Source organism: Tamandua tetradactyla, chromosome 7, assembly GCF_023851605.1.
Source record: "Tamandua tetradactyla isolate mTamTet1 chromosome 7, mTamTet1.pri, whole genome shotgun sequence".
In the NCBI taxonomy this organism is placed as follows: Eukaryota; Metazoa; Chordata; class Mammalia; order Pilosa; family Myrmecophagidae; genus Tamandua; species Tamandua tetradactyla.
The window spans coordinates 95,741,699-95,768,458 of NC_135333.1; the positions used below are offsets into that span (position 1 = coordinate 95,741,699).

Genomic DNA, 26,760 nt, shown 5'->3' on the forward strand with positions numbered 1-26,760 from the left:
TGGGGAGTATTTTTACTAAGGGGGTTCTCAAAAGGTGAAGGCTTAGAAACATCTTGCCAAATTTTGTGCTAAATGCCCCCAAGGAATGGCTCTAATGTCAGGGGGTGTTGACCACAGGGTATTTAAAATTTTCTGGAAAAACACAGCAACATCTACCAAACACTGTTCAAACTATTAGCTCCAGATAGTTCACAGTTTTAATATTAGATTGCGCTATATTTCTTTTGATGATGTCATATTTGTACAAAGCTGGGGGTTTGGCAGTTGCTGTATAAAAAGCAAGTCCCTGGTGAAAACCAGTGTGGAACAGGAAATAAAGATGGCATTATTCGCTGTAATGTTAGAAGTATGGACAGTTGTGTAGGATCCAGCAGAATCTCCCCATTGGTAAGAAATGGTACTGATTTAAAAATGAAAACACTGATTTTTCTTGCAATTATTGTATATTATATACTCACATGGTACTAAGTTTTCTCAGTCAAAAATACACAAGGTTTTGTATCTATCTACTTAACAAATAGATTGCCTTAGGAATTTTTCCTGGCCTGGGGTACTATGAGAAAGCTACTGAAGTGCTGGGGGCTCTGTGATCTGAGAATGTTTAGACACCTCTGGCTTATAGGGTCTTCCTAGATAAAGTTTCTTACCAAGAAAAAGAGGAGAGAGGAGTAAGGATGAATGAAACTGGGCATATTCAAGGTAGAGTGAACTTCCAAGAGTATTTGCTCACTGCTTAACTGGTTTAAGGGTTGCTACAACAGAAATTCCAGGCAAAGTTGTTCCCTACCCAGTATTTGAAGAAGATAAATTATCAGGCTTCTCTGCTTCCCCAAACCTTCTTATCTTGAGAACCTTTATTGGTTCTCTGTCACGAGCTCTCCTGCCTATGTTTCAGTGCCCTATTATTAGATTCAGAGCAGTGTAGCTTGAAATGTTATTGTGGAGACAATGTCAGAACACTCAGAGGTGAACTTGAAACAGGAGAGGACCCTGCTCCTTACTTTCTTTTCAGAGGATTCCCTTGGAGTCTTTTAAAAACTGTGGGTTAAGTTCTTCTTAGTTTTTTACTTGTCTCTTTAGTTGATAGATTCTCCCAAGAACATAGTGAACATAGAAACATATATTGTGTGTAGGAGGCATACATATCAGTTTTAGAGAACTCATGATTTATTACATTAAAATTTTTGAAAAGAGAAGAAAGTAAAATATCACCAACATTTTCCCCTCAGGACTACTTTTGCCATTTTTAGGTAGGTAAGCAAGCCCAGGCTTTTTTCCTTTCAACGTGTCTTATTTTTAATATATTTGAAAATGTAGTATATGTTCAGAGTGAGTATTCAGTTTTGTATTCTGCTTTTCCCCACCTCTAGGAGTTGGTATAGCCTAGTTAGTTAGGCTCATGCTTTTGCTTCAGGTAAAAGAAGTTCTAGACTTAGCAGTGAGACCTAGGTCAAAAACTCCATTTCTGAGTCTCAATTTCCCACCTAAAAAAAAAAATGAGGATAGCATTATCTACTTCACAATTGTTATGAGGGATAAATAAAATATTTATAATATGTTTATCATAGTGCCTAGAACATACTAGGAGCTCGGTAAGTTAGTGGCTTGTTTTTAATAATATACCATAAACATTTCTCATTTGTCACATAGCTTTTGACCACATTTTGAATAACTGCATGATATTTTATCAAGTTGTATTCATTATTATTCACTTGTCTATTTATCTATTATTGATTCCTTAGGTTGCCTTTAAATTTGCACTAGAATTAAAAACTGCAGCAAACTCTTCATGCACAACCAGTTTTTATTCATTCAGGAGATTTTTAAGTGGTCACTATGCATCAGGGCCCTTGTGTGGCATTGGAATGCAGAGTTTGGAAAGGAAGTCCCTGGCCTGGAGGGGTTCACGGTGTGCAGTGGAGACATGTACACTTCACTCTGGCCTCTGGTAAGCACCATCACTGTCCAAATTATTAAGAAAGCACAGAGGACAAAATATCAGACTCTGACTTAAGTGAGGGGACTCAGAGAGGGCTTCACACAGCAGGAATGCTGAAACTGAGATTCGAAGAGTAAACTTGCATCGTTTAGGCAAGTAAGGAGGGGAGATATACTCTGGACAAGGCTAAAGAATGTGCAAATACCCAGAGTTCTCCAATGGTTTCTTTCATTCGGGAAATACAGCTGATCTGCACTAGCACCTTGGCTTCCAACATACCCCTCCTCCAACCTACGCAAGGAACTCAACACACTCCCAGCAGAAACAGGTGTCCCTTGCTGGGGTGGGTCTTACAAGACCTGGACATGGAGTTGACAGTCAGAGAGAATCTGTTACAAAAAGCACACAAGTGTTGGTTATATTTGCCCCAAATCATGAACACAAGAAACAGAACAGAGTAGAAATGCCACTGTTGCTGAAGAGGCAGGCATCACCATAGCACGAACTTTACCCAAGTTCCTACTGGTTCATGTATCTTATCCTTATCAGCTTAATAGCAGAAAAGATATCTTATTTTTGTATTAATTTGTGTTTTTTGGTTACCAGTGAAATTGAAAATTTTCTTATATATTCTTTTACTGGTTGTTTTTCCTTTTAGTATTCAAATTATCTGCAAAACATTTTTTTATAGTATACTTATCAATTTGTCGTTTTGATTAGTGTAAATATTTGTCCTTCTCTGTTTGCATTTTATTTTGGACACAAATGCTTAACATATTTATACTTCAATATATAAAATCATCTCACAGTGATTTCTTCTATAGTTTTTAAAATATTATTCCTTACTCCAGAGATTTTCCTTTTTTTTCTATAGTTTGATTTTTTTTTAATTTGCATCTTTATTGTGTATGGAATTTTTATTTTGGTGTTTGGGGTAAGTTAGGACTCTAAGTTGAATCATTATATTGATATTTCTTTTAGTCTCCAGTATTTTAGAGCAGCTAGAAATAAAAACCTGGAATTGTAGAACTGTAACCCATACCAAACTCTGAAATCTGTCCTAGAACTAAAAAAAAAAAAAAAAAGTCACTGCTAGCTTTTCTCAATACTTTTATTAAATATGTCCCTGCCTTCTGGGTATATATATTTTTTATTTAGCATATTAGCTGCTTATAGATGCCAAGGTGTATCAGTTTAAGTATTTTATCATTTATATGTGAGTGACCAGTGTGTGCATATACTTCTCAGAACTGGGAAGAAATAGTACAAAAAAATAATACAAAAAGCAATAGTACAGCAGTCTCTACTTTCATGGGGTTTACTTTCAAGCAGAGGCAGGCACAGCCCCTTAATATACTTATAGAGCAAAAATAAATATAATATGTAGTTCATCACGTATGATAAAGAGAAGTAAGACTGGAAAGAGGGTGATGGGAAGTGTGGGGGCCTGGGAAATCATTTTAGATAGCATTGTGATGGAAAGCAATGAAGTCACCTGGGAGGGTGGTGGTCAAGGCAGAGGAAACAGCACATTCAAAAGTCCAAAGGCAGGAATATGCTTGGCGGTTTCAAGGAATAACAGTGTGAAGAGGGAAGGTAGGAGAGGGTTGTAGGAGGGAAATAAATTAATTGGGGAGCAGGCTTTTCAAGCCATCAGACATATTGGGCCATTTATTCTTAGCCAATGGAAAAATCGGTTTTGAGAAGAGAAGTGACATTATCCGGTCAGGTTTCATAGACAGTAGGGGCAAGGTGGAAGCAGAAAGTCAAATTAGGAAGTTATTAAGAAATCCACTTACAAGAGGGTGTGACCCAGGCCAGGGTCAGGGTGGTTCAGGAGGTAAGAAGTGGCAAGACTTAAAAAAACAGCCCACAGCATTTGCCGAGTGGTTGGATGTGTGAGGTGTCAGACGGAGAGAAGAATCTGGGATGGCCCCAGGAGTTGAGCTTGAAACTGGAAGGATGGAGTTGCCTTTTCCGACAATGAGGAAGGATTCAGGAGAAGCACATTTGGGGAGAAAATCAGGATTGGATTTTGGAATGTTAAGTTTGAGATACTTATTAAACTTTTAGGCGGAGATGTTCAGTAGGTGTTAGATGTACGAGCATGGAACTCAGGGGGAGAGATTTGCCCTGGGATTGTAAGTTTGGGAAATACCAATGTAACATGTTTAAAAATTTGGTACAGTTAGTTATTTTGCCAATTATTACTCAGCTCATATAAAATTTTCTTTGAAAGTTTTATCCAGTTTTAAATTTTATAAAATAAACTTCAGAGTCACTTCGTTAAATTTATTTTTTTATGTGTGTTAGAAATTTTACTAGAAGTGTGTGTAGCAAATTGAGAAGACTTGATACTTTTAAAATTATTTCTATCTAACAACATATTACATATCTCCACTTAAAGTTTTCCCTTATTTCTCCCAATAATAGTTCATTTTTTATTCCCCACATAGTTCACACACATTTCTTGATAAGATTCTTATGTTTCCTGTACTTTTTTGTTGCCGTGATAGTAAACCCAATATCATTGATATTCTGATAGTTTTTTTTTCCTTATAAAGGAATTAGATTGTTATATTAATATTTGGCCATTTCACTAAATTTCTGGTGCTATAAGTAATATCCTACTTGATTCCTTTGATATTTCTAAGAATAGAATCCTATCATTTACAAATAATGCTTTTGTCTATTCCCTTTCAATATTTGTGCCCTTGTGTCTCTTTTTTTCACTTCATGTCTTACTGCCAAAGCAAAAACTCCTAAATTTAAGATACAGCAGTGACTTTAGAGTAAGGAGTTAAGTCATACTTGAAAGTCTAGTTACAGTTTCTAGTTTTGTTTTGTTTTGGGCTTATTGTAATTATTTCTTTCCTGGCTCTTAAAAAATTTTTTTTTGATGGATTTTCCTAATACTTACAATTTACCTGGTTTAGAATGTGGATGACCTCTAACAGTTGGTTTTGGTGTGATATATTTGGTTTTCAATCATTTTGCTCTTACAAGGACTTATTCTCTGATTTCTTAGTCAGTGAGCAGCAGTGGGTGGGGGACAGCTGTTTTCCTGCTGAATCAGCATTTAACCTTCATGGATGCAGAAATAAATTCAGACTAGTACAGCATATAAAATAAGAGATTTCAGTCCTATAACTTGGCAAGGTTCTTGATGAAAAATTTTAAGTTCAACACTCATCCATAAATTTTTTTAAAAAACATTAAAAATGAATTTTACAATTTTTTTAAAAAAACTTACATTTATAAAATGATTGCTTTTGAAAGCTTAATTTTGTTTTTCAAACTAAGGTGTTTTTTTCACTTTTGAATATTGCAATTTGTTTAAAAATTTTCATAGATGAGTGTAAAATCAATTTTTACTCTTGGTGTGAATTGCAAATCAGAAAATTACTTGCTGATAATGTTTAGATTTCTAAAATGCTTTTATCTTTAAATTTTCAAGTTACCATTCAAGTTTTGCTTTCTATTTGTCAAGTTAAGCCTCTTGTGACCTTTCTCCCTGAATGAGCAGTCTGTGCTATCAGAAATATTAGGACTTTGTACCACCAAGTTTAAATTCGCCGGAAAGCTTTTAGTTGTGTTGCATTGCCTTGTTTAAAGAGCCAAACACCTGCTAGGCAAACCCTGTGCATGTGAGTGGCTATATGTTCCTTCCTTTTGGAATTGCAAGGCTGGAGCACAAAGACAGCGATTGTTACCCAATAAGCAGGAGTCACACACTTCTACCAATCGCCTTAGGAGGGTTGGTTACCATGGAATCCACCATCTGTTCACTCCCCGCCGGAATGTGATTATCCTTGCTGGGCTGGGAACTGAGAAAAAGCAGGGGAGTGTGTGCTGTGTGAAATTATCTGCAATGGACTGGGTTAATGGGAGGCTAGATTTGGCTCGCTGGAAGAACAAATGAAGGGATCTTTTACCTCAGTGGTTTGTGATTTCAAACAAGAGGAATAAATTCAGCTTGTCTAAGGTAAGTAGCCTTGATACTATGTATCCAGTTTATACTAGTTTGAGAAGGTATTATGTCCATGTGCTCCAGGAAAAGGGAACTATGAGCTCTTCTGGAAGCCACCTCCCACATTACACACTTCTGTTAAACTGATTTTTAGCAGTTAATTTACATCCATACGATTACATGTTGATGTGGGAAAATGAATTATTTTTCAGTCTTTTTTTTTTTTTTCGGTATACCTGTGAAATTGTTTTATGACCCCTGAAAGTGGCAACAAAAACAATCATTTTTAATGGTAAATTATACCAGCATTCTTTCTGAAATACGCCCATGGCTACAATGTGTTCAATGTCTGTTCTTGTTATGTGAAAAAAGTCTTAAGTCAGGGACATTTGTAGGTTATGGCTTAATTAATAGCTATTTTGGCTTACATGCTGACCTGCCATTATGAGCTCAGGTTTTGAAATGTGATGATTATGCAGTTTTATTTTGCAATGCTTTTGCACAAGTTTCAAGGGCCAGAGCATGTGGAATCGATGTGACAGTGCTTTAAGGGCGGACAGGCAGGCACAGTGATAAAGGCAGGGGGAAATTAGGAAGATTGCCTTCTATTTCAAGGGCTTCCTTTGTTTTTCTATTTCAACAGTCCCTTAAAATGTGTGTTGCATATTGTAAGCAGTAGCAGGAGATTTGGGTTTTAACAAATGGATGACTGACATTTTTCTGTGTGGTTTAAGAGGTTGGTAGCTTGAACAAGGGACTTCTCTGTCCTTTGTAAAGCAGCATTGTATACCCTTCCCCAAAACTGTGCCCTAAAATATAAAAGTGAGAAACAAAGAGTGCTGTCTATACTCTGTAATACTTCTTTGTGTAAGTTTTCCTGTCGTTTAAACCATAGTGCTAGTGCTCTGTGAGGCTAGCTAGGTCTGCCATTTTCATTTGATATAGGAAAGCGTGCAAGAAAAGGCTTTGCTTAGGTAGTTTTACTTCTCCTAATTGTGCTGTTCTGCTTTCATTTGGACATTTATGTCAGTGGGTCAGTGGCTGCCCAGACAGCTAGAAAAGATCACCACTAATAGGCTCTATTTGCTTAATTTATTTTTTTAATGAAATATAAAAGTGGATAACCTTGTATTGGTCAAGGACTCATGTTCCTAATTCAATAACAGATTTTGACGCCTGACTTGCTAATTGTGGTTTCTTGCTATCAATTTTAGTTGACTTTGAACTTCTGACCCTCTTTTGAACTTTCTAGTCTACATATATTATTTTAAGATTTTTTTAATATGCAAAATTAAATTAGGTATACATTAGTCTAAGAAGAATCTTTTTACCCAGTAGTCATAGATATATGTCTGCCTGAAAATCCTCTTAACATCATCTGTAAACATTTTTAAGCTAATTTTATATTATTGAGATGGAAATTTCATGCATAAAAATCATTCCTTCCTAAGCAATGTAAAATTTGGGAAGGAATGAGGTCATTTAAAAGCATCATGTACATTCAGGGTGTTCATATTGCTTTAATTATTTTATATCTTAGAGACCTGAAAAAGCCTGAGTGATGGGTGTGAAGTGTTGAGCATCTGTGAGCCTTGGGATATGGTTGACCATTGTGGTGGGTTGGATTAATCTGTACACTTCTCAAGTTCTCTGGTGTTTGTGAATTTACTTAACATATTTTACTGTTGCTGAGTTAAAGTTATATTTTTAAGTGGGCATTTATGTCAAAATTTATCCCAGCATTCTATGGGTATGGGTACCTAGTCACTTGTTCAAGTTTGCTAAGCTGCCAAAAGCAGATACCACAAAATGTGTTGAGTTTTAACATTGGGAATTTATTACCTTACAAGCTCATGGGTTTTGAGGCTGAAAGAGATGTTCAAATCGAGGCATCATCAGGTGATGCTTTCTCTCTGAAGACTGGCTGCCCGGGATCCTGGACTCTCCTGTAACATGGCAAGGTACATACATGGCAGCATCTGCTGGTCTCTCCCTTCTCTTCTGGGTTTTCTTGCTTTTAGATTCTTACTTCCATGCTTTCACTCTGTTTGACTTTTATTCTCTGATAAAGGACTCCAGTAAAAGAATTAAGACCTACCCTGAATTAGGTGGGCCACACCTTAATTTAAGTAGCCTCACCAAAAGATTCTGTTTACAATGGGTGCACACCCACAAGAATGGATTAAAGAGCCTACTTTTCTGGGTTACATACAGCTTCAAATTACTACATCACTTAATTTCATTGGTAAGCATACTTATTAATTAATGTTCCTTGACCAAATTTGCAGAATAAGTAATAAAACTACAGGATTTTTCAAAATGTATTGAAAAACTTTGTTATATCAACTACTGTAGAAAAACTTAGTGGCTCTTGAGAGGATAACCTTTTACTGAAATTAGTAAAGAGCAGTGGGCAGCAGGCATGGTCCCTGGGGACCCTGCATTCCCAACCAGGATACACAGGGCCTCGCAGGGTGCACTTCAGATAAGGGAATTTGGTTTCTGGACCTTGGTGTTTCTTATTGCCCATGCTGAGAGGTTCACTTCCATTCACAGCTTTGTTCTCGGCTTCTTGTATGCAGATTTAGAATGTACCAAAATTTTAGGTCTTCTATGAAGCACTGCTTTCTGGTTCTCACATCCGTGATCTGTGAAATGAGGGGTGAGGAGTGGGGTTAGATTACAATGTTTTCTGAGTCTTCTTCCAACTTTTCAAACTGCTTGATGCCTTTCAATCCTTCAATACAACTTCAGATTTTACTAAATAGCAAGTTTATTTTTACATTTGTATATATGTAAAATTAAACTTCTTCAGTTATTTCTTATAAAAGTATTATACAGATGACAAAAAATGAGAGTCTGAATAAAGTACTTAGAGTGACTCAAATCTATAACAGTCAGAGTAGATAGCAGATCAGCCCACCACCACTTCAGTACAGTCAAGTCTTTCTGGTTCTTTCCTTTTATGCATAATGCTGGAATGCTGCCTGACTTGACTTACATTCAAACAAGTAGACTGCAGAGCTGATAAGTGGTGGTTAAATTCTTACATTGTTCTTCGTGTTTTATTGACGCATTTGGTCTAATTCCTAAATTGAGTCGTTCTTTTTACTTTTGCGGTCCAGATTTATAATCCATTTTTTGAAATTAATCATTTCTGCCTATTGTGGTCTGTTTGGCCCTTGAGCTGTCTGAGGTGGTGGGATATGAGGCATGTGAAGTGGAAGAGAACCTGTTGGGGCCCTTGGTGGTAAAACTGTTTGTATTTTTTATGACTTTCAAAAACTGGATGTCCTGAAAATTGCCCTCTTTTGCTCTCTTCCACAATTCCATATGGCCATATCAAGAAATGCTTAGAATGAGTTAATTTTGTGCAGCAGTAAAATCTTCCATTGCTGTGTTAGATAAAGAAATATAGGAAGGAAATCCTGCAAAGTATGCGTGGTGGCATAAACTCAGAAAAGCTATGGCTCATTGCTGGTTATACTTGGCAGGACTTTTTTCTCTGTACGTGTGCCATATATTTGAGTATCAGCAGCTGTTTTTGCTGACATGCCCTCCTCTTCTGTTTTTATAACTGTTCCCATGATACTATAAAATAAAAAGGCAAACTCTCCATAAGTTGGCAATGAATGGTTCTATGTAGGCTACAGCTGATCCTTTGCGTAACATTGCATGCTGTACTCATCCTCTCTCATTCAGATGCATCACTTTTACCCTGGAACTAGTTTAGTAGAGGCTACATGAGGGTGTCTAGCAATACCTTATTCTTAGGTAAGTTCCGTATTTACAACCAACCTTCCTTCTGTGGAGCTAATTGTTCTTTTGTATCAAATGTTTTGAATTACTGACTTCCTCTGTAAGTAGTTGTTTCCTTCCTTCCTCCTCCTATACTTAATTCCTGTGTTCTTTTTTTATTTTTTACCAATTTTCCTGGTCCTGAACCCAGATTAATGAAATACTAGACAAGATAATAGGCCCATAAGGCAAATAAACTGAATCCATTGTATTTTTGCATCCTTACTATACAGTACTAGACTCTTTATTTTCACATAATTTAAAGGTTGGGACGCTTGGTTAGGGTTATCTGGTTTTTAATTCTATCATTTTATGGAGAAGCCCATAAAGATTAAGTAACTTGTTCAAAGTCACAAAACCTGTGAGATGGTAGAAACAGCTAATGTAGAGTGTTGTATGTTGATTGCAAAAGGGTGGGTGATGGTCAGCCAACTTTCTACATTGTTGTCTTAATAAGGAGCCGAACTTTGAGATATCACCCTAAAATCCCACCAATGGAATTTTCAGTAATCCCTAAGGCAGAACAGCTTTGAAAGATGATTCCATAAGTAAAGTTGTGAGAAACTGATAAATTTCTCATTATAAATGTCTGAACTTTTTTTTTTTAACATAACTGTCAAGTGAAATAGATTTTGTGCTTTTTGGTCTGTATAGTCTCTCCCTTAGCCGTAGCTACATGAAAAATAAAATGATGAATAGGTGATTGTGGGCCCCAGAGCAGGTGTGTGCTGGGGTGGGGGTCAGGGGACAGAGCACCAAGAAGGGAAAGCCTAAAGGCATGCATGTACTTTGACACTTACTATAATTTCACTTGTCACATGGATAGCATATCCCTACTGTAGGTTAGTGCACCCTCTTCTAAGGACATTGCTGCAGAAATACAGCTTGGGTTTGCTTACCCAATCTCTTTTTCCTCTGCTCCCCTTACCCCACTCACTTGTCTCCCACCTTACCCAGACCACTCTACCTCTTACTAGAAATATTCTTTATTTGGCTATGTTGCTATCATTAGTATTAACATTTCATTCATTCATTCACCTGTTTGTTGAGTGTTTACTTTATGCTGGGCACTGTTAGTGGGTATGGAGGATATGGCACTGGACACAATGGGCATCATCTTTAATGACGCTTACATCTTGGGCAGTAGCGATGGGCATATACAAGTAAACAAATAAGTTTGAACAGCTTAGTTTCAAATAGTGGAAAGTTTGTGAAGACAAAGCTGTGTTGCATTGACAGTCTTTCACCAGTTCTTCTTTTCCAAACTTGTCCAGTGAGAATGGCTCCCACAAGGAAGGGTGGAGGGAAGGACTGTTCTCTTATCATCGAGGTGGTGCCCAGGGAGTATACCATCAACAACCACAAGTGCATTCATGGAGTGAGCTCCAAGAAGTGTGCCCTGTGGGCACCCAAAGAGATCTGCAAATTTGCCCCGAAGGACATGGGAATGCCAGATGTACACATTGACACCAAGCTTCAAGCTTTTTGGGCCAAAGGAATAAAGAATGTCCCGTACCATACTGTATCCATGTATGGTTGCCCAGAAAACGTAATGAGGATGAAGATTCACCAAACAAGCTCTACACATTGGTTACCTAAGTACCTGATGTCACTTTCAAATACCTGCAGCCATTGTATAGATGAAAGCAAATAGAATTATAACTGTAAAAAAAGTGATATGTTAAGGAGAAATTTCGGGACAGCAAACTTTTGATTGGGTAATCAGAAAATGCTTCTCTAGGAGGGTCTCATTTAAGGTGAGACAGGAATGATAAGCTAACAGTGTAATTTGGTACAGTAGGGGTGTGTTGTCCCCAGTTTGTGTGGTGGAAATTGAGGAAAGTCTATTATTAGGGCCATACCATGTTCAATTAGTGCCAAAATCATATCACATGTTGGACTTTTGTTTCTGGACTTAATACTGAAATGTGCTCTTTTTTTTTCAAAGTCAGAGTTTAATAAATTAACATGGGAAGGCATTAATGTCAAGCAGACCTGGCTTTTAGTCCCATTTCCTATACCTGCTACCTGGACATCCCTAGGCAAGTTATTTAACCTCTCTAAATTTTCCCCATTTGTTAGACCTCATGGGGTTATTATGGATATTATATGCAATTAGGGTTAAAGATGATGGTGATAGTTGTGATGTTTTTTAAGGGTCATCAGTAGTAATCCTACAAATATTAATGTATTTCCTACTCTTGGCACTGAAAGCCTTGAGGGGCTGTGAGCCCTTTCTCTATAGGAGAAATTTTTTTTTTTGCTCTCTCCCTTTCATTCTCTAACCCCTCACATTCATATATTCAGTAAACTCCTGTATTCATTTATTCAACAGTGTCCTATAGAGAATGAGAAACCATTGATTAGTTTTAAACATTTGGGGAATAGGTCTTCAGTTTTATAGTCTGAAAAAATAACTGGTGGCAGTTTGATGGAAGCATTGGAGAGGACAATATCCAAGGGAGGCAGAATTCTTCTTCATCTTCATCTTCATCTTCTACTATGGTAGGTGGAACTTTTATTCTTATCACCGCACAAGACAATGAAGTCAGACCTTAATCTTGGTATTTAGATCCTAAAGTCAGCACATAAAGTAAAGTCCGTGTGCAGTTGCAAAAGCACTTGAAAAGTCCCTTAGGAAGGCATAACTTTGTGAATCAATAGTTCTCTCTCCTCAAGTCAACACAGTGTTCCCCCCCCCAGGCTTGGAACAGGTTGCTGCTTTTTTTGTTGGGCACAGGATGAAATAATTACTTAACATATATTTAGGGGCCATGTTGTATGAAATGAAGGCCTAGAATCAAACTCAGTGTGGTGAGTCAGGTGAAGGAGGAGAAGGCTCATGCCCTCTGTCTCTGTGTGGATCACCGTGAGCATTGGGACAATTGCCTGGACAGCTTAAATTGTTGCACTTGTGTTTGTGCTCACTGTCTTGTACATCTGTTTTCTGTATTTATAAAACACGTGTAGTGCAATTTGAGCAATTTTAAGTGCACTTATGATACATCTATATTGTAATTGCAACAGATGCCAATTTTTATTTTCTATGTATTAGACATTACAACCTGTCTCATTTAATCTTTAATAAACATTTGAGATAAGTGGGATTTATCATTGAATAAATAAAAACCATCACCATGGCAGTCATAGTATTCCCAATTTCACAACTATTAAATGAAGGATTAGTATTAAAACTCTCCTCTCTTCTGGCTTCAGTCCTATGCTCCTAGTTTTTATATTCAGTCTTCTTTATTTAGAACACCATTGCATTAACTTAAGCAAAAGATAGGAAATTGAACTATTGCACTAGCAGAGGGATGTAGAAATTATAAGATTCTAGAGATGGGGAGAATTAATAACGTATACTCTCTTTAAAAGTTCTTAGGTAGCTTATCCTCAAAAGACATCAACAGATATTTCACAAAAGAAGGAAAATAAATGATTAATATATGAAAAAAATGTATCATAACTAGCAGTCAAAGAAATAAACAAAGTAAATATTCATGCTTATGGTTTTGACAAACATTTTCTTAATTATAGTATTCTGGATTGGCGTCCTTGCATACCTTAGATGGCAGTGTAAATTAATATAACTTTTTGGAAAAATTTGGTAATACATATTTATCTTAACTAGAGAATGTTTTGTGTGAGGAGTACGCTCTCATTATAAGTTGAGAAAATAGAGGGATATATAAAAACAATAAAGGGTATCTCATAGAACCCGGGACAATAAATTCCTATAGGCTCCACAAGATCCTGGAATCAGGAACCGGAAAGCCATCAGGAAGCAGGTCAGTTACTCTCCCTCTGGGCATATAAACTCATTCCCACTCTTCTGCCTGCGGGCTTCATTCTCTGCAGACTGGCCTCTTCTGCTTCTTTGTGAGATGTCAGAAAACATGGGTTTCCCTCATTTCAAATTATGTACTTCCTGGTTTTAGTCCCGGTGTAAACATGAATTCAAACTACCAATGCATTGTAACAAAATATTAATTGATTCAGTTTTGATCAGTGTTTACTCTTGGCCCTGTCAGCTGTGCCCATAAAGTACTGGAGTTCCCTGGCGTGCTGCCTAGTTAGTTTGTCCTATGAATCAGGAGCTCTCTGAAAGGGAAATAGTTAAAGCAATCAAATACAAGAACACACATGCCACATGTATCAGTAATGTTAAAATGTTCATGCGTTTTGATTCTTTCATCCCAGTTTTTGAAACCAGGCAACTTATAATTTGCTGAGTGATCCACCTGATGTTTTATCATATCACATCAGGTGCTCCAGTGGGAATGGGGAGAAAAGGGAAACTACTAACATGCCCAGCAGTAGGGGAATTGCTAAGTGAATTATGATACAATCATGAGATGGTATGTTATGGAACTATTAAAAATGTGTTTTCAAAAAGTACAGAAAAAAGCTTACAATGAAATGTTAAATATATACACACACACACCTTATATATGTTAAATTACAGTTTATAAAATTCATAGCAAAAATATTGGAGGAAATTACACCAAGCACAAGTTGTCACCATGTTTTGGGATTATTTTTGTTTTCATTTTTGCACTTTTTCTATAGAATTTAAGTGATTAACAATGACCTTATAGGAATTTACAGTCTGAAAGAAGTGCACCAATATAGAAACCATTACTAAAAGGCAGTTAGGCAGTTTATAATCTGGTAGAGAAGATGAACCTGTCCTGAGTAGTAGTAACTAATACAGGCCAGTGTATGTATTTGTGTTGTGGATTGTTTGGAAAAACTTAATGGATTTCCTAATAATTAGACTAGTTTTATAAGTGTAACAGACTGTTCAAGAAGTATTTTCCTATTCTGGTGGTACCCAAATAGAAATTAGACAGACATAAGAGATATTGCAGAAAAGATTTTCCTATCAGATGTGTAGAACTAGGTGCCTTCTAAAGTTCTTTTCAACCTCTCTGTCCTATTAGAAAAACAGAATTTAGTTTGGAATGATTATAAAAAATATTGCTTGATTAATAGTTATGGGCTGGTATTACAGTACAAGCCAGATACCTTTTGTGAAAGGGTTGTGAACTTTTAAAGGAGTCTTCAGAGTCTGTGGGATTAGGAGACAATGCATATGAGGCAGATCTTGAAAGAGGTAATATGAAGGCAGACTGGAGTTAGGTAAAGGAAGTCATTGGAAGGTCCAAATAATGACTGTTGCCAAAGCAGAATTAGGTTTCGGTCATTTTGGGATAAGGGATAATAAACAAATTGGCTTGCCAAGAGAAAGAGGCTTTTTCCTCATTTCATTCTCTGGAGACGAGTGTGAGATGGCACCTAAGGTGGAAGACCCTAGGAAGAGGGAGAACGAGGGCAAGCCCCCACAGCCAGGCTGCTTGCTTGCGAGCTTAATTACGTTCTGGGGAAAAGCTTTGGGGTAATCAGCTTTGATATGTCTCGGTAGTTGTGTTGAATGTTAACATTATAGCAGTAACACCTTAACGGTTATGCTATAAATTTAACCCACTTGTTTAACTCTGACAGTCAAATTCTTTGAATTTACGTAGAAAAATGCAGGTACCAAGTTGCTTTAATCTTACTGCCCCCGTTATTTTTTTCATGCGTGGGCACTTTTTGTCAAAGCAGAGTACTACTACAGACATACTCTCTCTGCTCTTTAGAAAAAGGCATAGTCACATAAAGAGTAGGACTTAGTATAGCATTTTCTGTAAAGCTATTTTCCCTCTTTAAAAAATGGTACAAGCAGAAAATTTTTACTGTTAAAATGATCATACAATGCACCTCTTCCTTGAATTATATTTCTGCTTTCTTATCATTGTGTGCAGTGAATCTGCTTTGTAATGATAAATAACTTTTAGACTAACTCTGATGGCCACTTTGAGGACACTAAGGACTGTGCATGACTCTTGGATAGTTTGATTTCAGCATTTGGGTATTGGTTGGTGCTACAACTTTTAGAGCTCTTCTTCTCAGACTGGCACCCTCATCTTCTCTTAGGGTTTGTTATTACCTTCTTATAATGGAAAGTTGTTGTCGTAGTAGTTTCTTCTTTCAGAGGAATCAGGTGTATACCAGAGAGTCAAGAAACTACCTAATCCAATAACTTGACTGCCACTTTAAAAATGCAGTTGTTTTGAAAATGCCTGATCCAGGATCCAGATCTTTCCTTCCCACGGAGCAGATATATTTTAACATTAGTTAAAATTGAGTCATTTTGGCCAGGTGGGGTTGAAAAATAGGCAGGATGGAAGACAGATGCTTTGACACATACATACCAGCTGTTTGCTTTTCCTGCATCCTCAACCATCTAGAGCTATTTCCCTTAATTGCCCATGGGTATGTTAACTTTCCACAGAAGCTTTTCTATTGTTTGCGAATACAGGCAGAAAGGGGAAAGGGTATGATGTTTGTATAAAATTTCCAGTGGAGGAAATATCAGATGGAATCTCTCTCATCAAAGTTAAGTGGATTTATCTCTTTGTGCAGGCACCCCTTAATTTTAACCTGGGAATTCACTTAATAAACATTTAAGTGGCAAATATACAGTCTTGAACCTAAAAAGTTCACTTCAATAACTAAAGTGTGTAATGCAAAGGTGTGTGTAAAGTGCTGTGACTCATGCCCAGGATAGAGAACGCAAAAGATGTCGCCTTGGGGAATGTTCTGCACAAGATCTTAAGGGCAAGCAGGCATCTGCAGGTGGAAAAGAAAGGGCACTTCATATCAAGGGGTTGATATACATCAAGACTTGAAAAGTACAAAATAAAAATATACATTTGGAATACAAGAAAACTGGTGTAAGTAGAATAATAGAATTGGGTGTAGGAGTAGAGTGGTTAGAATTTGTCATATAAATGGCACAATTCTGTTAGGTCATCTAAGCCACACTTTGGAGTTTGGACTTTATCCCATGCACAGTGGAGAAAGCTTTTCAAGATTTTGAATCTGGCAAACAGCATAGTCATCTATACATTTTGAAAAGATAACTCTGACAACACCGTGCAGGGTACAGGAGACCTGGAATTTTGACAGGGCCCAGATGGTCCAGGTGAGAGATGCTGAGTTCCCCAAAATAAGAGAGTGATGGAAGGATGTAGAAGAGAGAAGAACTGATTAATCTATAGGAGTAGAATCATCAAGACTTAGTAAAGAAATGGATGTATGGGTAGGGGTAGAGGTACAGGGAAGTCAAGGACTGCTCTGACGTTTCCAGCTTGGATAGCTGACTGAATGATAGCGCATTATTAATATAAGGAATGCAGTGGGGCAAGCAGGCTTGTGTTCTAAGTTTGACTCAAGCACTGTAGTAAATATCACACACATCACAGGTCACATTGGTTTAGATTTGTGAATAAAAGTTATGCTTTTTACAATTTTGAAACAAAGTCCATATAAACCCAATAAATGTGTTAATGTATTAACTTCCCTTTTGCAAAAAGGAAAATAAGTCAGTAAAAGGTATACAATAACCAGAGATTTAAAAACAAGTCCCTAGATTGCCTTCGTATAGACCACTTCAAATTCTAGCACTTTCTACCATTTAAGATTGTTAGAATTTCTGTTTGGGATGATAAAAATTTGAAGGAATAGATAGTGGCGATGGTTACACAACACTGTGAATGTAATTAGTGCCACTGAATTGTATACTTAACATGGTAAAAATGGCAAATTTTATGTTATATATATTTTAACACAATAAAAAAATTCTATTCTGTTTTTGACCAAAAAAAATTGTTGTCTGTCAGTAGATAACTGAACCCTTGCTGTACAGTAAAAGCAGAATATAAAATAGGGTTCTTCTGAGTTCACAGTATAACTTGGAAAAACATTATTTACATAATATTCATGAAGAATTCTAAGAACTACCGAAAGCACAAAATTATATATATATATAATATATATATGTATGTATTTCAGTTATAAAATACCAAAGCCATGTAAATGTCAAGGGAAGAGAGAGTTGTGTGATAGTTTTGTCCTGATTTTTTTTAAATGACAGGAGAAACATTGTAATGTTCATTGGGCTCCTTTCTGACATTGCTCAACTCGCACTCTTCTTCTGAGACTTTCTTCCCAGGTACATTGCTCTCTTCTGAGCTCCTGAAACACTCTGTAAATTATACGTGTCATCCACATATTTTGCAGTTGACTGTTATCTTTTCTCTTTTCCTAGCTAGATTGAGCTCTTTGAGGCCAGGGACTATTTTGCTCATCTTATATCTCCGGAATTTGACTTAGTGCCATACCCATAGAAGGCATTTTCCTTGTTGATCTGAACTAACACTAAGAGAAAAATTCAAGGTAAAGAAATTACCCCAGTTGCCAAAGACAGTTGTATATTTCCATTTCAACAATTGGGAGATGGAATTAGAACAGTGACTATCACACCTGACTCCAATATCTGTGTTTCTAGAAAGAACCCTACTCCAACAATGAGAATTAAACAGTTCCTTCCTCAAAACTCTTGACAGTTCTTGGTCCATTCTTGTACAGCTTCCCTGATTAAATTGAGTGTTCTCTGAGGTCACAGGTTTTGTCTCGATCATCTTTGTGTACCCAGGTGCTTGCACAAAGCCCAGCAAACAGTAGGTATCTGATCAAGCACCTAAGGGAAAGAATGAAGAAAAGAGTAAGTCTTACCCAGACTTCTCCAAACTGAAAATTACTGAGAAGTTGATGGGTATCGTGGACAGTAGGGGTGAGGAGCTAAAGGGAGCAGTAATCTTTTTGAATAAACAAAGGCCCTTTTTAATATTTATTTGCTTTGATTTGAAAGTCTGCTTTCCTGCTTATCCCAAATGCTCTTGTCAGACTGTCTGTACTGACATCCAGTATTCTGCATATGGTGCTACTTCAACATTCAGTTCCTCCTGCATTAAATAATTAACTTCCTACACCCCTTTAACAGAAGGAATAAAAGAGACACAGGCAAGACAGAAACTGTATTTTTTTTTACAGTTACATGTGGATACTTGTGTCTTTTGAACATAAAAATAATGCTGGATCAAGTAAGGACCCAAATCCCATAGAGGAAGACAGGATACATTGGGACTGATGTTTTGAATCAAATATCCCGTATAAAGGGAAAGACAAATGAGTTTCAGCACATAAAACTTTACACTAAAGAGGCTAACATAGTCTTCAACCAGTAACTTGATTTTCATAAATAGTGGGCTAATAATCCCAAATTGATATTTGATGAGATACTTAAAAATGTCAAGAGTAAAATTAAAACCCTTCTCAGAAAACAGGAAAAAAAACAGTAAAAATTGTAGGATAAAATTAGGCAACAAACTGGAACTAAACTAATTTCCCTTTTCTTAGTTGTAGTTTTTAGCATCAGCATTTCCTATTTGCACAGAGTATGCCTGGCCTTTTTAGATACCATCCTTGTTAATAGAATAATGGTGAAATAACAAAATTTTTCTTTTCTTAACAGGTCTGTTTATATTACTGCATACCACAACCTACAAGATACACCAAATATAAATACTTTACGCATTCAAGCTCTTGTACCTAAAATAGAATCAAGTTTATGTTTCTAGAATATCTCTCATTTTAAACCATAGGCTTGAAAGTATGAGGGTTGTATATATAAATGATAAGCATGAGCATTATTTTTCAGGGAAATATCTCTCACCTGTGGAAGTATCAAAACTTTATTCATTATAAGTGTGAAACTTAGGACACTAATTTGAGATAATTTTTCTCTAATGAATACGTATCTGTGACATAATATTGGGGATTTTACTACATAATACTCTAGTGAATCTGGAAATGATCATAATTTAAGTTGGGCAATTTCAGGTTTAGTGTATTTTAAGTGGGTACCTGAAAAAATACCCAGATGCCTAGAAAAGCTTCTTTATTTGATATTTCATAGGAGGAAATTAGCAAATCTTTGAGAGCCTTCTACGATACTTTGAACACACCTTGTCTTGAAGAGGTTGTAAAAGTAATTTTGTTAGATTGTTAGGTTGCTCCTAATTTATCTCTGTAATAAATGACATTACATTCACTTTTATGTTTGTTTAGGATACACTTGTTTGTTTAGGATAATTTGTCAAGTGGCAGACTGAGATGATATATATTTTTATGGCCTGTTTTTATATTACCCTCTCAATGGCTCTGGCAAGTTATCTTCCACTCGCATTACGATGGCAGTTTCTTCACATTGGAATTGTTTTTTAACTTTTTTTCATTGTGTAGTATAACATATATACAAAACAAAGAAATAAAAAAGCAGTAGTTTTCAAAGCACTCTTCAACAGGTAGTTACAGGACAGTTCCCAGAGTCTGTCATGGGCTACCATACGATCCTCTCATATTTTTCCTTCTAGATGCTCCAGAATATAGGAGGCTAGAGAACTTAAATATTTTTTTTTTATCATCAAGTTGACTTTTTTTGAACAATAACATATATACAAAAAAAGCTATAAATTTCAAAGCATAGCACCGCAATTAGTTGTAGGACATATTTCAGACTTTGACATGGGTTACAATTTCACATTTTTAGGTTTTTACTTCTAGTTGCTCTAAAATACTGGAGAATAAAAGAGATATCAATTTAATGATTCAGCATTCATATTCATTTCTTAAATCCTATCTTCTATGTATAACTCCACCATCACCTTTGATCTCTCTGTCCCGCTATTTAGGGGTGTTTGGGCTATGGCAATTCTAGATTTCTCATATTGGAAGGGTCTGTCATTAATATGGGGTAGGGAGATGGAACTATATGATGTTCTGGAGAGGCTGGACCAGGGACCCACCTGGAGATTGTAGGTTTCTGGAAAGTTACGCAAGTGCATGGAACTCTTGTGGAATCTTATATATTGCCCTAGATGTTCTTTAGGATTGGCTGGAATGGTCCTGATTGGGTGTTGGCAGGTTATGAGAGGTAGCAAGGTCTAACTGAAACTTGCATGAGAGCAACCTCCAGAGTAGCCTCTAAACCCTATTTGAACTCTCTCTGCCACTGATACTTTATTAATTACACTCCCCTTCTCCCTTTTGGTCAGGATGGAACTGTTGATCCCACGGTGCCAGGTTAGGATTCTTCCTTGGGAGTCATCTCCTACATCTCTAGGGAGACTTTCACCCTTGGCTGTCATGTCCCACATAGGGCAGAGGGCAATGATTTCATTTGCAGAGTTGGGCTTAGAGAGAGACTGAGGCCACATGTGAGCAACAAAGGAGGTCCTCCAGAAGTAACTCTTAGGCATGCCTATAGGTAGTCTAAGCTTCTCCACTACCTACATAAGCTTCACAAGAGTGAACCTTATGATTGAGGGCATGACCTATTGATTTGGGTGTCCCTAACGTTTGACACAGTATCAAGGGATTCCCTGATGGTAAGGTTTAATACTTCCATATTTTTCTCCCATTCCTCAGTGGGCTTTGCCAGTACTTTTTGATTATCTACTTACTATACTCTAGGATGTATCCAGGCATTACAATAATCCATATGAGATTAAAGAACCTCTTTGTTATTCTGTGCTCCCTGTGTTTCAGTTGTTCAAATGAGCTATACAGATAGCTTAAGTTAGATTATGCGCTAGAGAAAATTTCAGTTCCAGATCAAATAAACCTTTCTTCCATTGGTCTCAAAGAGTATATGTGGTTCTAAAATATAGACAGTGTCTTCCTATCCCTATGATATGAATTACTTTAATCCCAACCTGCTGAGCTTTGTTCTTACTCCAGATATCAGGTTGTACGTATATATAACAGCCTCTCAAAATCCAGAAATAATAATCACCACTCTGGAGTTAATATGTCTGCTCTAAAAGCTTACAATCTAGGCCCCTGTTTTCTTATAAAGTGACCATACCATTGTTGTTCTTTTGTTTTTGGCTTATTTTGTCTCACCACATGTTCCACATGTTCATTCACATTGTTGCATGCCTCATGACTTTGTTCCTTTGTAGCAGCACAACTTTCATTCATAAGTATACACCATTGTTTGGTGATCTCCTTCTTTTGTCAGTGCATCCTTTAGCCACTTGCATTCATCAGGCATCATGTAGAGGGCCCAAAGTCCACAGTCCATCAACATTCTCAATGTTAGATAATTTCATTGTTCCCAAGAGAAAGAAAACCAATAAACACACCCTCACCAAATAGAAAATCTAAACCTCCTCTTAACTTTTGTCTCTCCCTCCATGATTTACCTCTGCTTTTGCTGTGGTAGTGCTGATGGTTTCCTTTTGAACATACCTCAAAGAATGCAATAGCAGTTTTTCCCCTGTACCCTGGATTTAAACACTCTTTATACAAGAATCATATCTTTGAAGTAATTCTTGCGAGAATTCATATTTCTAGTGTTAATCAGTGGAACGTGTAGGTCTATACAACCCCTTTCAATCTTGTTCATCTTCAGTATGGTAACATTACTTACAAACCCACTAGAGAATGACCTTCACTCCTATCTATTCCCTTACATTGGAGTTCAGCCTCATTAGCTAATGGTTCACCCATCTCTAACTTCTATGTATCTCTAGGTCACCTGTATTCTGTATTATAAGCCTCTGATTATACCTTTATGGGTCATAAAAGTAGAATCATAAAGTTATCTATCTTTTTGTGTCAGGCTAATTTCACTCATCATTATGTCCTCAAGGCTCATCCATCTTGTCATGTGCTTCAGGATGTCATTTTGTCTTACCACTGCATAATAATCCATCATATGTATATACCACATTTTGTTGATCCACTTATCTGTTGATGGGCATTTGATTTGTTTCCATCTTTTAGCGATTGTGAATAATACTGCTATGAGCATCGGTGTGCAAATATCTGTTTGTGTTGTTGCTTTCACCTCTTCTGGGTATATACCAAATAGTGCTGTTGCTGGGTCATGGGCCACTCAAAATTTGTTTCTTCAGAAACCATCAAACAGTCTTCCATAGTGGCTGCACCATTATACAGTCCCATGAGCGCTGTATGAGTGTTTCAGTTTCTCCATATCCTCTCTGACATTTATAGTTGCCTGTTAGTTTAATAGCAGCCATTCTTGTAGGTGTGAAGTGGTATCTCATTGCAGTCTTGATCTGCATTTCTCTTATAGCCAGTGAAAATGAGCATCTCTTCATGTGATTTTGAGCCACCTGTGTTTTCTCTTCAGAAAAATTCCTATTCATATCTTTAGCCCATTTTATAATTGGACTGTTTGTTCTTTTGTTGTTGAGTTGTATGATTTCTTTGTGTATATGGGAAATCAAACCTTTACTGATTTGTGATTTCCAAATATTTTCTCACATTCTGTTGGCTGCCTCTTCACCATTTTGACAGAGCCTTTTGAAGTGCAGAAGCATTTGATTTTGAGCAAATGATTTTCCCATTTATCATTTTTTCTTTTGTTGCTTGTGCTTTGGGTGTAAAGTTTAGGAAGCTACCTCCTATTATGAGGTCTTGAAGATGTTTCCCTTCATTTTCTTCTAGAAACTTTATGGTGCTAGTCTTATATTTAGGTGCTTGATCCACTTTGAGTTAGTTTTTGTATAGGGTGTAAGATAGGGACCTCTTTCATTCTTTTGGCTATTGATATCCAGGTCTTCCATGCCCAATTATTGAAAAGATTATTTTGTCCCAGTTCAGAGGATTTGGGGGCCTTGTCAAAAATTAGTTGACCATAGATTTAGTGGTCTATTTCTGCATTCTTAATTCAATTCCATTGGTCAATGCCTCTCTCTTTGTGCCAGTACCATGCTGTTTTAACCAATATGGCTTTATAATAGGTTTTAAGGTCAGGTAGTGTTAATCCACCCACTTCGTTCTTGTTTTTTAGGATGCTTTTAGCTATTTGGGATCTCTTTCCCTTCCAGATGAATTTGGTAGTTTGCTTTTCCAAATCTTCAAAGGTTGTTGGAATGTTGATTGGTACTGTGTTAAATCTGTAGATCAATTTGGGGAGAACTGACATCTGAACTATATTTAGCCTTCCTATCAATGAACAGGAAATATCATTCCACCTATTAAGATCTCCTTTGATTTCTTTAAGCAATCTTATATACTTTTATGTGTACAAGTCCTTTACATCCCTGGTTAGGTTCATTCCTACATAATTGATTCTTTTAGTTGTTATTTTGAATGGAATTTTTTCCTTAACTGACTCCTCAGCTGGGTCATTGCTTGTGTATAGAAATGTTACTGATTGTTGCATATTAATTTTGTATCCTGTAGCCTTGCTGAATTTGTTTATTAGCTCGATAACTTTGCTGTAGATTCTCAGGGTCTTTCAAGTATAGTATCACATCATCTGCAAATAATGACAGTTTTGCTTCTTCCTTTCCAATTTGGATGCTTTTTATTTCTTCTTCCTTCCTCATTGCTCTAGCTAGAACTTCTAGTACAATGTTGAATAATAGTGGTGACAGTGGGCATCCTTGTCTTATTCCTTATCTTAGAAGGGAAGCTTTCAGTCTCTCTCCATTGAGTATGAGGCTGGCTATAGGTTTTTCATATATTCCCTTTATCATATTTAGGTGGTTACTTTGATTTCTATCTTTTGGAGTGTTTTTACCAGAAAAGGATGCTGCATTTTGTCAAATGCTTTTTCAGCATCAATCGAGATGGTCGTGTGATTTTTCCCTTTTGATTTGTTAATTTGCTGTATTACATTAATTGATTTTCTTGTGTTGAACCATCCTTGCATTCTTGTTATAAACCCCACTTGGTCATGGTGTATAATTATTTTAATGTGCTCTTGGATTCGATTTACTAATATTTTATTGAGAATTTTGCATCTATGTTCATTAGGGAGATTGGTCTGTAGTTTTTCTTTCTTATAGCATCCTTACCCAGTTTTGGTATTAAAATGATATTAGTTTCATAAAATGAGTTAGATAGAGTTCCTTTTTCCTCAATGATTTAGATAAGTTTGAGCAGGATTGGTGTTAGTTCTTTATGGGATGTTTGATAAAATTCCCCTGTGAAGCCATCTGATCCTGCACTTTTCTTTGTAGGAAGATTTTAGATGACATTGAATCTCTTTACTTGATTGTTTTGTTGAGATATTCTCTTTCTTCCTGAGTCAGTGTAGCTTGTTTACTTGTCTCTAGGAATTTGTCCATTTCGTCTAAGTTTTCTAGTTTGTTGGCATATAGTTGTTTGTAGTATCCTCTTTTAATTTCTTTTATTTCGTCATGGTCTGAGGTAACGCACCTTTTCTCATTTCTGATTTTATTTGCATCCTCTTTCTTTTTCCTTTGCCAGTCTTACTAATGCACCATCAATTTTATTGATTTTCTCAAAGAACCAATTTTTGGTTTTATTGATTCTTTCTGTTGTTCTTTTGTTCTCCCATTCATCTTTTTTAATGTTTGTTATTTCTCTTCTTCTGTTTGCTTTGGGGTTAGTTTACTGTTCTTTTTCAGTTTCTTTGAGGTGTGCTAAGTCCTTGATTTTTGTTCTTCTTTTTTTTTATTATTATGATCATTACATTCTACATATATAATCAGTACTTCATAATATCATCACATAGTTGCATATCACAATCATGATCTTTCTTAGAACACTTCCATCAATTCAGAGAAAGAAATAAAAAGACAACAGAAAAAAATGCATACATACCATATCCCTTACCCCTCCCTTTCATTAATCACTAGCATTTCAATCTAAATTTATTTTAACATTTATTCCCCCTATTTATTTTTATTCCATTTGGTTTACTCATCTGTTGATAAGGTAGATAAAAGGAGCATCAGACACAAGGTATTCACAATCACACATTCACATTGTGAAAGCTATATCATTATACAATCATCTTCAAGAAACATGACTACTGGAACACAGCTCTACATTTTCAGACAGTTCCCTCCAGCTTCTCCATTACATCTTGATTAACAAGGTGATATCTATTTAATGCATAAGAATAACCTCCAGGATAACCTCTCAACTCTGGAATCTCTCAGTTTTTCCCCACTGAGGAGGATGTTAGCTGTGGGTTTTTCATATATTCCCTTTATCATTTCAAGAATTCCCTTCTATTCCTATCCTTTGAAGCGTTTTCACCAAGAAAGGATGTTGAATTTTGTCAAATGCCTTTTCTGCTTCAATCGAGATGATCATGTGATTTTTCTGCTTTGATACGTTGATATGGTATATTACATTAATTGATTTTCTTATGATGAACCATCCTTGCATACCTGGGATGAATCCCACTTGGTCATGATGCATAATTCTTTTAATGTGTTGCTAGATTCGATTTGCTAGAATTTTGTTGAGGATTTTTGCATCATATTCATTAGAGATTTTGGTCTGTAGTTTTCTTTTTTTTGTAATATCTTTGTCTGGCTTTGGTATGCAGGTGATGTTGGCTTCGTAGAATGAGTTAGGTAGCTTTCCCTCCTCTTCAATTTTTTTGAAGAGTTTGAGCAGGAGTGGTACTAATTCTTTCTGAAATGTTTGGTAGAATTCACATGTGAAGCCATCTGGTCCTGAAATTTTCTTTTTAGAGAGCTTCTTAATGACTGATTCAATTTCTTTACTTGTGATTGGTTTGTTGAGGTTGTCTATTTCTTCTCGAGTAAGTGTTGGCTGTTCATGCCTTTCTAGGAAGTTGTCCATTTCATCTGCATTGCCGAGTTTATTAGCATAAAGTTGCTCATAGTATCCTGTCATTACTTCCTTTGTTTCTGTGGGGTCAGTGGTTCTGTCTCCTCTTCCATTTCTGATCTTATTTATTTGCATTCTCTCTCCTCTTCTTTTTGTCAATCTTGCTAAGGGTCCATGAATTTTATCGATTTTCTCATAGAACCAGCTTCTGGTTTTGTGGATTTTCTCAACTGTTTTCATGTTCTCAATTTCATTTATTTCTGCTCTAATCTTCATTATTTCTTTCCTTTTGCTTGCTTTAGGGTTAGTTTGCTGTTCTTTCTCTACTTCTTCCAAGTGGACAGTTAATTCCTAGATTTTTGTCCTTTCTTCTTCTTTTTTTTTTCTTTTATTTATTTTTTTTATTAATTAACGGAAAAAAAAGAAATTAACCCAACATTTAGAAATCATACCATTCTACATATGCAATCAGTAATTCTTAACATCATCACATAGATGCATGATCATCGTT

The 26,760-nt window shown here is 36.4% G+C and overlaps 1 protein-coding gene, 1 long non-coding RNA gene and 1 pseudogene across 6 annotated transcripts in view; 2 read left to right on the plus strand and 1 right to left on the minus strand.

Moving 5' to 3' along the window:
- FGD4 (FYVE, RhoGEF and PH domain containing 4) overlaps nt 1-26,760 on the plus strand; it is a 252,697-nt gene that overhangs the window by 92,830 nt on the left and 133,107 nt on the right. Inside the window, exon 1 of one of the 4 annotated variants that reach the window (XM_077170479.1) lies at nt 3,449-3,535. The exons of the other annotated variants lie outside the window; for them this stretch is intronic. The gene's annotated coding sequence lies outside the window, so the exon portion shown is untranslated. Of the gene's footprint in view, nt 1-3,448; nt 3,536-26,760 lie in introns of those variants that run through there. 4 annotated transcript variants of the gene reach the window in all.
- On the minus strand, nt 1,647-5,599 carry LOC143691664 (uncharacterized). Its single transcript, XR_013179632.1, has 3 exons — nt 5,401-5,599; nt 4,867-5,023; nt 1,647-1,961 (listed from the first exon to the last, which is right to left on the minus strand). It is a non-coding gene; the product is annotated as an uncharacterized LOC143691664 (long non-coding RNA).
- On the plus strand, nt 2,754-25,167 carry LOC143691663 (large ribosomal subunit protein eL31-like; annotated as a pseudogene). The gene is made up of 2 exons (XR_013179631.1): nt 2,754-3,535; nt 10,982-25,167. The product of XR_013179631.1 is annotated as a large ribosomal subunit protein eL31-like (transcript).